Raw genomic sequence first — 10220 nt, 5'->3', positions numbered from 1 at the left:
AAATCTCTGCTTCCGCTTGAGATTTATCCTGTTTTGAGGAATAATACAGTACATCCTCATTCCCAGCTGATTTTGTGTATTTTCTTATAATATCTTGAGGGCTTTGGCAAACACGGCCTTGCTACAAGAAAGCAGCATCACCTGCATGTACAAAATGCACATCAATTCTCCATTAAAGCACAACAAATGGATATGGACAGATTTTTCAATTCAGAATAATCAATATACTGTACATAATCGATGTGTAAAACAGGAACTAGAGGAAAATACGTTAAAAGGCAAGAAGGCTGATTAAACCACAGCTCCCAGAAATTTGCTCAGTAAAAAATACATTTGTGCCCCAAACGGTGGTTGATTTGTTTGTTCAGCTGCTGAAGATGATACAGACTTTCTCAAGTTAACAGCTTGGTTGTGTTAATAAAGATGGAAACTACAGCATAAACATTAAAGCACCACTTTGAGATTGCTTCAGGCAGTACTGTCGATGAGGACCGATCAATGAGTTACATTTTGAAAACAGTATGTGCTGTCAGATATGAGCTGTACATTTTTTCCTGTCAACATGAATGTGTAGGGGTTAGCAGAAAATCTTCCCAAATAGGAACAAGTAATAGGTTTATTCCATGCTGAAAAAAAGAAGAAAGAAAACACAACGTTTCGGCCGTGGAGCCTTCTTCAGGTGTGGAGCCTTCTTCAGCCTACACATGCTGATGCAGCTACCCACCTGGACTACTAAATCCTCCTAAACACACATTCTCTCATTTCATAATACAGTGTTTTCCTTTCTTTCAGAAGGAGATTAGGTTGCCTGATTATTGTCATTGTCTTTCATACTAAACCTAGAAACTTTGAGATCTGTTTGCTAGCTCATACCAGCCATTTTGTAAAAAAAAAACGTAACCATAGCACCCCTTTTCTAACAACAGTCAACTTCTTAACTGAATTATATTTGAAAGGACTAAGACCACATCTTTATGGTTTGGTCTGTGTGAAACAATGCAACACAAAACGTACTGTTGGCAGCACATAACGTACTGTTAAATTCTTAATCATTAAGTAATGTCTTGATATGGATCTGACTTATATCAAAATGTTCACCAACGTGCCTAGTCTAGATGCCAAACCAAACAGATGGTCATTTCCATCACACAAGAAGACGGGAAGTAACACATGACTTGTCTGGAAACAGTAACTGTATGTTAATGTTTTTTATTTAAATAAGATTATGTTTTATTATGTAAAATAAATTGTTAATTTCAGTATATTAATCTAACCTGTAAACCTTGAGTCTGTTGTGTTTAGTAAAATAGATTTCCCTTCAGTTTATGAGCTTTCTCTTGAATTGCCCATTATTTACACAGTTTAATTAAGAGATTACACAAATGTCAATAGTTTGCTGAACAAACTCAAATGATTATATTTGTTGTTTACTTTGATTGGTTTGTCCTTAACTGAATTATATACAAATACAAATATTTTACAGGAATGCCTGAATCCCATTATCCTTTGGTATAACAAATAAAACTTAATTCAAATGAACCTTATTAGCAAAGTATATTAATTGCATCACTTGTCTTGTGAAAATATGAATGATGGTTTCTTCCTCTTAAACAAAAAGTATTTCATACTTAATTAGACCTTATTTGCATGAATGATAATTAGTTCAAATGCAATTTATTGTCATCACTATATACTAACTGCTGAATTGTCAGATTCTACATCAGCTTACATAAATCAAGTTAAAACTGTATAATGCACTAGTAAAAACTCATTTAGACTATAGTTTTGGTCACCATGTTTCAGAAAAGATTCTGCTGCTCTGGAATCAGTCCAGAGAAGAGTAACCAGATAGACTACATTCTGATGCTTAAGATAACGTCTTACTCTGACAGACTGAAAGATCTAAACCTTGTTAGTCCTGAACAGGGAAGAATATGAGGGGACATGATACAAATATCAAAATTCTCACAGGCTTTGACAAAGTCAAACAAGTGGATTTCTTCAGAATGGCCAGTGAAACCTGAACCAGAGAACACAAATGGAAACTATGTGGAACTGCTTTTAAAACCAAGAACACACAGAAACCCAAAGGGTTGTATGACTATGGAACAACCTGCCCAGCCTTATTGTTGAAGCTGATACCCAGGCTTCTGTCACCCATGGATCACTTAGATATGAACTACCAAACAAAATAGATATGCCAAATTGACTTTTCTCATTTGTAACATCTTACTTTCTTATCTTTTTATGATCCCTCACAAAGTGAATGAACAAAACCATCAAACCATCCAGATCAGCTAAGACCCATGAGAGTTGGAAAAATCACAAACATGCCTTCACCCAATAGTGGATCAATAATAAATATATAGAGAAGCCATTTATGGTTGATGTGGTTTAATTGGTGTAATTTATTATGACAATGTAGTTTAAAAACCTAGATGTAAAGTCTGTAATGAGTTCCTACTTGAAAGGAGATTAACTTGTCTTCTTCTGTATATAATCACTACCAAAAACATACTACAGTATTAAATGTTATTAATAGAATTCCAGCCTTTAAATGTAGCACAAAGCACTCAAGTGACAAGAAAATCAAGTTGCATTCATTCTGAATGAAATATATTTTAATATAATCATCTCTACTAGCAGCTCATTCTTTACTGGTAATCAAAATAGGTTATCTTTTCTTTGTAGCAATTTAAGGCTACACTGAAGTTTAAACCAAGGTCTTTCAAATTAATCAATGTGAATGTACTGCTGTTTTGAGAGAATAAAACAGCAGTGAATAAAGAAAACAGTAAAAAACAGAGAATAAATCATCTGGATTTGTAATGACTGAGGAAATGGTGACCCTCAGTAATCCTTGGCACTGCCTATGAAATGTCCATGGCTGTGAAGAAGGAGGAGAAATAATTTTATCATGAACACATTGTCACGAGTATAGTCCCTCCTCCTTAAGGGTGCTCCAGCCCTTTCACTTCAGACTTAATTCTGTGCACCTGACCCTTTTTCCCAGCCCACCTTAAAAGCCAGGCGCTGACGTTCATCCTGGCTCTGCATCTGGTTTCCGCACCGTACGAGTCCGGGACCTGGAAGCGCCTGGTCCCGTTAAGGTTTTAATCTCTGTTCTCGTTCCCTGTCCGCCGGTTCCGACCCGGTTCGTGTTTTTAATTCCTTGTTTGGATGGATCTCCTGGATATGGACTTTCTTGCATTTTTGGATTCCCTCTATGGATTACTTTTGGATTGTTTGCCTCGGCCACACCTCCCCCGTGCACCAGTGCACTTTGGACACGCCCCCCCCGTTTTCAGCCCCGTATTCCTGCATGACTTTTTCCTAGTGTTTCCCCACTTCTTCAGATTGTGTCGTCCGCATAGGGTCCGGAAAGAACTGTTCATTACACACATGATCTCTGTATTAAAAACACATTTGATTTTTTACCTCCAACATAAGCTGCCAAATTAGTGCAGAGAAATAAAGTACATCTTAGGAGGGCATATGACTAAATAGAGTGTTCTACTTCAGCTGCCCAACTACACTCTGTCTTAGTATTAATCAGTATTAATCAGTAATCAGTATTAATGTCATCACGATTTTAGGATCCTCCTGCATGAACTCACGAATCTGCCATGCCATTAATCATCTGCTACTACAAGGTTTTTAAAATGTATGTAGGAAAATGTCATTCAGATGAATTAGTAACGAATTGTTAACCAGCCCAAGTTGCAAAATGGAGGGTGGATTTCTATACCTCTACAGACCATCTTCATATTGAAAGACCACATAGGAATGAGGATAATAACACCAACACTCATGGAGGTGGGGGTTGTTTCTCACCTAGGCTGGGTATTCTCACCTCAAGGGCACCAGTTTGTATTAGCAATTACCTAGAAAACAAACATGAAATTGTCATCCAGAACAGGCCCATTGAACTAATTGAAGAGCCAATAAGAATGTCACATCAATGAGCCTTGTAAATCCACCTAAAAGTACCAAAATTTTAAACTAACCAATTACTTTGGACCAGCCTGCAACAACAGAAAACAGTTCACACTAACCTCCCAGGGTCACCAAGACCTCCCATCTCTGACTTTTCTTTAAATGCTTTGGACACTTACCACAATGTTTAGTGCACCACCCTACACTCCAGACAATCTCTTTAAAAATCTCTTCTGCGAAACAAACTTCAGCACAGAATTCTCTGGAGTGAACAGGAAGATTGGAAGTCCAATTGAGAAACTCTTGTTTAACACATCCAGAACCTGGACTTATTTAGCTACTGCAGTAAAACAGGTGGAAAGCACCTTGTACTCACTATTATAAGCACACATAAAACAGATTAACCTCATAAAAAATTAATTAAAAACAAGTTAAAATCCATACTTAATGAGTGTACTTTAGCTCTTCCTCCAGTAAGATTCAATCACAACCTCTGTTGGGCACTTACAGGTTCAGAGACACACAGTGCTACTCCCCAGGCAGTATAGAACTCTTATAGTCTAAAGGGCTGGACATTCTTTCCTCTGGAAAATGCAACACTATCAAGCTTCCTAGGAGGTGATATCACCTTCTGTAAAAAGCTCCAGGGGAGACTGCTAAAATAATTGCTTTACAACCATAAAACTGGTTGTGTGATTTTAGATGTGATACTTAAATCACAAATGAATAGTATAAATGATCCTTTAAGGCACGATTTGCTGAAATAACATCTCTTTGCACTTTAGGCCTTATGTGTATGTAAATCAGAGGTGTAGTTGAAAGAAACCACTAAAAGTGGGAGGGGGTGATGCATATGTGATCCATCAAATGTCACCTGATTTATCATTCCAATCAGTAATGATAATGAACTGTGAAGAGAAGGCTCTACCACAATCAGATGATAAAAGTCAAGGTGATATGGACAAGTTTTCTTCTAATCATGTGGGCTCATTTACTCTCACTCAAATTTCTCCTTCCAACTGCAAGGCCAAAACATAAAGAGGAAAAGACTCAAAAATAATCAACATATCCAAAGAAGTTAGGGAAGACGTGTAGGCTGCAAATCCAAATAAATCGTTCTTTGCAGCCAGGGGAAAATTTCACTCCACCCTACATTTTCTTGTGTTGAACTCTTTCCTGATTTTGAAGAGTGCAGGCAGGGCATTCCACAGACTCCGATGTCAATGAGTCATTGTCATTGTCAATGTCATTGCTCCCCCTAAATGTCGCAGATGTCCTGTTGACACGTATGATAAAGGGTTAGACAAAACTTCATTCCAGACTGGCACATATTGAGCTGATGAGTAGATTCAATTTTCTCTATATTTAAATATTAGGCATCAACAAAATATTCGTAATAATTAAATTATACATAAGCTCTGTTCACCCCAAGTAACAACAAAGTCAGAAATTGAGATGGAATTTGATATTGGTACAACATTATGAATGGAAAATCTCACATCCTCTTAAAATGTGTCTAGCATATTTTTGATTGTAGGATTAACACATTTACTGAATTACTTTAAAATGAGACCATTAGTTTAAAATGAGACCATTAGTTTGATGCTAATTGAGGCCATATTGAACACACATATTATGTGACATTTTATCTTTATAGATTAACGTTTCATTCGAAAAATGAGCTCTATAACACTTTGATTAACTGTAAAATACTAAAAAGGGGATTATTTTAGTTGAATTGCATGTGCATGTTTTTCAAACAGAAATAATAACACTTTAAATAAGTTCTTAAAAAGGAAAGGTTCTGTAGATTATCCCTGTATACATTCAAAGGTTTAATGCCAATGGGTTAATTAGATGATAGGTGGTAGGATGGACTAGCTCCAACAACATTTCATATCGGCTGCTCATGCATAGATGATCTAAAGGATCTGTGATCAAACTCATGAATATTTTAATGAATGCAATTAACGTTTGCTAAGGTAGGCAAAGAACATAACAAACATTGGTTTATTTTCACCCAAACATAGTTTTAATAACAGTGACAGGTTTTAGAAATCTTTAGTGGAGGCTTAGAGTTCATTTCTTAGAGTGTGACATGCACATAATGGAATTCCTGATTCCTGATTCCTGAGACTTTTCCTCCAGAATGTATTACAAAGCCTTGGGAATGTATTCAGAACCTTCCTATTATGTCCCATTTTGTTATAGAATGATACATACATGTTTTTAAAAAGTAATATTTTATTCGTAACCTACATTCTAAGAATGAAGGCTTCTATGGGTCAGATAGGTTACAGTAACTGTCAGCAAAAACCAAAGAGGAAAAACCTACACATGTTGATTGTATAAGCATTCAGACCCATGACCTCAATATTTGCTGGAAGCACCTGTGGCAATAAATAGAGCTGCTAGTCTTTTTTAGTAAGTGTCTACCAACTTTGCAAGCTGTTCTTCTTGGCAGATTTACTCAAAGTCTCTCTCATCTGCTCAATAGTCAGGCCTGACTGAGATGCTGAAAGGCATTCACTTTCTTATTTTTAAGCCACTCCCAATTTTCATCCCAGGTCTGAAGCCAGGTTTGCTTCTAATATTTGCTCTAACTATGTTCCCACCAGTCTTGACAAGCATGCCAGTCCCCTCATTGATGAGAAGCACACTTAGACCAAAAAAGTTTTTTTCTTGTCTGACCACAGAGCCCTTTACCACATTTGCAGTATCACCTAGGTGTTTTGTTGCAAATCCTTTGTGGTATTCAATTCTATACAAGACCCTTTTGTGGAATGACAGGGGTATCATCAGCTAACGGGAAATTTTCTCCTCACAGTGGCATCATGGCATCACTAACCAGTTTTCTCCTTGCCCAGCTGCTCAGTTTGGAGGGTCAACCTGATCGAGGTTTAATGATTGACTTCACCTGCTCAAAGAGATATTAAAGGTCTTTGAAATGTTTTTATACTCTTCTCCTGATCAGTACTTTTATATAGCTCTAACCTGGAGTTCCTATTCAAGCTCTTTGATTTTCATGGTTGAATCCGTGTTTGAAATTCACAACCTGAATGGGAGACCTTACAAAGATAGGTGTGTTTATTTTGAAATAATGTAAACCATTATTATTCAACACAGTCAAATACCACTCAGCTAATTTTGTGTGTCTTAATTAATTTAGATTTGCTTCAGCAAAGGTTTGAATACTTATGCAGTCATGCCTTTTCAATTTTTCTTGGTTATTGCTATGATTGTGTGAAGACGTTGGTGTACATCTCAAATATTAATTGCTACTTTAAAGTGTTCGATGACTGCAAACTTTAAAGCAACAAAATGTGAAAACTCTACAACAGTCTGAAAAAGTTTGCAAGGTACCTTCAGGTATCTATAGTTATATAAGGTACTGTATAGTGTACACATTTAGGTGGAATGGTGGCACAGTGGTTAGTATTTCTGCCTTGAAGCCCTAGAGGCCCAGGATCAAATCTGGACCTTTTGTGCTACCTGCATGGACTCTCTATTCTCTTTCTATTTTTGTGTGGTTTTCCACCTGGCATCCTTCCACAGTTCACTTGCCCTGGTGTGAGGGTATACAGTACATGTTTGTGTCTGTGTGCTCTGATATGCACTGGTGTCCCATCCAGGGTACAGTATATCTTGCTTTGTGCTTGTTGCTTGTCAGGATAGGTTCCAACTAATTTTTTACTGGTTAGAAAATGGATGGATGTATACCTTCTCCTTAAGAAAAGTCTCCGGAAAAGTTCTAAAGCTCTTTTATCTTTATCTTTGTTTATTTTATACAATGTTTCTAATTTGTGCCTAAACTTAACTAGACATACTTTGGATTACTGTTCTTTAATGTTTTGCTGTGGTGAGCTCTATTGTACTGAAGTTCTCAAATAAAACGTACTGATGGCCTTAAGGAAATCAGATAGAATGTCACAACAGTAATGACGTTCTTCATAAATCTTTGGTACAGCAACAAAGGACTATGAGAGTATATCAACTTACAGTATTTGGAAAATGCACAATCATTATGGAGATTTTCACTTGAATTCTGGAGCCAATTTTTTTTCTTCTTCCTGTCCATCAGGCCATTTACAACATGTATGTATATATATTTTAAAAATTAAGAATGTTTTTGATGATGGTGAAATCTGGTGCCTTATGATAGTTATGTGAGATGAAGACAGTAGCCTGTAGCAAAATATAAAGACTATAAATAATATAAAGAAGAGAGAGAACATCTGACAGGGAAAACAGTATGGATTTTCAAACATAATACTTTGAAATATTTCCTGACAATAGTTTCAGGAGACTATATTTCATTTAAATTCAATAACTAATTTGAGATATTGTAGACACGCAATCTTTAAAAAAATCCATAAAAATAAACAAAAAATGCATCTTCAGAGGTTTTCACGTTGCTCACTGTGCTTTTTTATGAGGCAAATGTAAAACATTTTCCTTCAGGAAAAATAAGCATTATAGTCTCTCTCTTCTTAATGTTATAAAGTAATATCAAGAATAAAGATTAAAATAGAAAGAAACCTGATTAAACACCCACTTGCTCAATAATTAGGCAGCAGCTAAGAATTTGATGTACAGCTCTGAATGGTATCACATTCAACTATACAGTTCCCCAAGACTGGGGGTATATGATGAAATAATATTAACTGATACTTATACAAGGCAAAAAGAATCTGCCTTGTGTTTCCTAAATTATATGCACCTCTCACTACTGCAAACAATGAATGTTTTTTTCTTCTTTTTCAATGAATGTTTAAATATTCCTGGGAAAGCTCTCTTCTTATAATTTTATTAATGGGGTATCTCAGGAAAAGGCAGTTAATATTTCTAAAAATATACATATATACAGTTCGCTACAGTTCATTCAAAACTTAAAAACAGACTCAAAAATGTGTCACAAATACAGTATGTATTTTTTTTTATTAATGGGTAGCATATACAAATGATGGACTGTTTTATACAATGACCAAAAAATCATTTCCAGATAAAATATCAAATGTTAATAACAATGAAAATGTATACCTTCTTTTAGAAAAGCATAAAGAGTGCTTGTAATAAAATATATTTAAAGTAATTTAAACAGCACATTCAGTTTTAGCATTTTAAGTGTAACAATGATTTTACCTGAAGCATCTTTTCAAATCATAAAAACTCTATTTTTGATTTCAATTCCTCAGCAGTGTTTTGCCTCCCACTGTTAATTAATGAACAGCTTTTGTTTTTTTCAAAGATGAATTAGTGCACTGAGGCTGTCAAAGCACATAACTTTATTTGTTCTGATATGCTTTCGGGCACATTCAAGCTGTCATAAGATTACCTTTTAGCATGATGATGTTATTCATATCCTGTGGCCATTGAAATAAAAGCTAGATTGCATTTTTGGGGGACTAATCATAAGGGAAAATCTTGCATTTGTTTCTCTTTTTTTGCACCAAAATAATAGATCATACCATTTTCTTATGCAATGTGCAAGCTTTCGTCTTTCTGTTTTTCTTTCATAAAAGAAAGAAAGTGCCTGATTAAGAGAAGAGAGTCCCATTTAAATTGATTCTATGAATGTTGATATTTAAGAAGAAAGTCAATTTCTTCAAGCTCCATTTATCATTAGAGTGAGTACTTTCTCATTCACTTACATTTGGTAGATACCGGGTCAATGGAAAAGCAAATGCTTTCAATTGGAGCAATGTTACTCATTTTTAATAGTAAAATAAGCTCACATAAAAATGCATTTTTACGCAATACATAATGAGGAAGTAACCCTATACTTCCTTTGAATTTGTATCTTTCCAAAACTCTTTTTTAGAACTGAAAAAATGTAAAGGTTTGAAAAAACACACTTTTAAGAAAATTAAAACGTATACAGTACACCATATTTTGAGGAAGCCTACAGTATATCATATATTGGCATTTTTTAAAATCAATTGTACAAACACAGTATACAACCAGAAACAGTTATGAAGTAAAACGTACTTTAATTTATTTAAAATACATTAAATAACGAACTAGAAAGAATTTCCTTTTAATCATGATAAGGTTCTAATAATCTAAATATTTGGCAAACAAAACAATATTGTACTGAATGTATATAAAATAATTGGTGTGGTATGGATACACATATCTTCCACCACTCTTTCCAGGACCAAGCACTCAAAATGAATTGTTTTTTCATCAACAGAGGATACCCTACCCATGTTATCGATAGGGCCCTCACCCGAGCCAAAAACAGCCCCCGGATTATCAACTCGACTAGGAACTTCCGGTCTCAC

This window comes from Atractosteus spatula, chromosome 9 (assembly GCF_055471065.1).
Source record: "Atractosteus spatula isolate fAtrSpa1 chromosome 9, fAtrSpa1.hap1, whole genome shotgun sequence".
In the NCBI taxonomy this organism is placed as follows: domain Eukaryota; kingdom Metazoa; phylum Chordata; class Actinopteri; order Semionotiformes; family Lepisosteidae; genus Atractosteus; species Atractosteus spatula.
Note: the sequence above shows the minus strand (reverse complement) of the source record.